This window comes from Erpetoichthys calabaricus, chromosome 3 (genome assembly GCF_900747795.2).
Source record: "Erpetoichthys calabaricus chromosome 3, fErpCal1.3, whole genome shotgun sequence".
Classification (NCBI taxonomy): domain Eukaryota; kingdom Metazoa; phylum Chordata; class Cladistia; order Polypteriformes; family Polypteridae; genus Erpetoichthys; species Erpetoichthys calabaricus.
Genome location: NC_041396.2, coordinates 94617537 through 94619301, shown reverse-complemented (window position 1 = coordinate 94619301; position 1765 = coordinate 94617537). Strand labels below are relative to the sequence as shown.

General features: G+C 43.1%; 1 pseudogene; it reads right to left on the bottom strand.

Annotated features, from left to right (window-relative positions):
- Window positions 1–636: 636 nt before the first annotated feature.
- On the bottom strand, window positions 637–755 carry LOC114649765 (uncharacterized; annotated as a pseudogene).
- Between the last annotated feature and the right edge of the window lie 1010 nt (window positions 756–1765).

Below are 1765 nucleotides of genomic sequence, written 5' to 3'. Positions count from 1 at the left end.
GAGGAGCTGCAGCTTATTCCAAAAAACAATGAATGGAGCCAGACCATTGATGGGACCACCCAAACACATAAAAACCTACACTCACACTCTCCCAGGGCCAGTTAGGAATGGCCAGTCACCCTAACCATCAAGACACTGGGAGAACATGTAAATGCCACACATACAACGATCAGATGAGAATTTCAAACCTAGGAATTTGGATCTGTGTGGCAACACACTCTGCCACCCTTTGAAGAACACAAAAATGTTTTATTCCATCTATAATCCAAACCTGCCTATCCAGGGCAGGGTCGTGGGACAGTTGGAGTCTATCCCAGCAGTTATTGGGCGCAAGAAAAGAACAACACCTGGCCAGGGTGCCAGGTCATTGCAGGGCAAACACACACACACACACATACACATATCAGGGGCCAATTTAACATTTCCAGTCTACCTAACTAGCATGTCTTTGGACTGTGGGAGGAAAGTGAAGCACCCAGAGGAGAGCCACATAGACATGACGAGAACATTGAAACTCCAAGGAACATCCGAGAGTGCTACCACTGCCCCATCATGCTAGATAGATAGATAGATAGATAGAAATATAGAAATATAGATAGATAGATACTTTATTCATTCCCTCAGTGAAATTCAGGAAGCTTACAGCACTCAGTATTTCCAGGCGGTCTCCCATCCAAGTACTAACTGAGCCCAAGCTTGCTTAGCTTCTGAGATCAGACAAGGTCAGGAACATTCAGGGTGGTATGGCTGTCCTATAATGTCTTATTATAATTCTATATTTGTGCAAAGCAACTTACATGCTCAAGATATGTCACAAATATTTACAGTCTGGAGTACAGACAGGGAAAATAACATGTCCACGGTCAAAGAAAGATCTACAAGCAGATATTGAACCAACAGCTTTGAGGTTTAAGGTCAAAGCCCTTTGCTGCTATACCACCCTCTGCGTATAAAGGTTAAATACTCTCACGGCCATTAAAATTGCACAACTGGGAAAAACATGACTTAATGGTATGAAACTTCCAGGATGGAGAGGTCACGGTAAAGCATGAAAATGATCACAAGCGCAGCACATATGCCACTGATGTGTGCGAGTCTCACCTGCTAGACTCTCCCTCAATAGGTATAAAAGAGAACCTCACTGAGAAACTGCTAGCAGTTAGTGTGATCTTATTTGATCGAGGAAGGGAGAATTGTGTGAAAATGAGAAGGTGGATTTTCCTTCTGGAACACTGACGCTTTTTTTTGATGGAATGTGAACACAGTGACAAGAGAGTCGGATCCACCATTGTGCTTTCAGATGATTTGAGGTTCAGTTTACTATACCATATCTGACAGATCCATGTATGGGGGGCACCACAATTCCTTGAGGCATGCATTTTGCACTACTGGATGGGCCTATTACCAGGTGTAATTCCACTCCCATTCTTGCTTCATATGCATTGTTGGTACCTTGACCAGCCATCGATACCTGGCAGAGGTGTTGATGGCTGAGATGAAACCCTTTCTGCAGAGGTTCCCTGGTGTCATTTTCCAACAGGATAATGCTCGACCACATTGGCCTGAAATATCCTACAATTTCTGGATGACCACTGTGTGTCAGTTCTTTCCTGGCCTGCATGTTTACTGGATTTGTCCCCCATTCAGCACATTTGGAGTCATGTTCTCATACAAATATTTACAAGGTGATTGTGATTTATGTATACTGTAAACTAAGTTGCGTAAAAATGTGTGTACACCAGGTTTTATAAATTTGTTTTTTGTG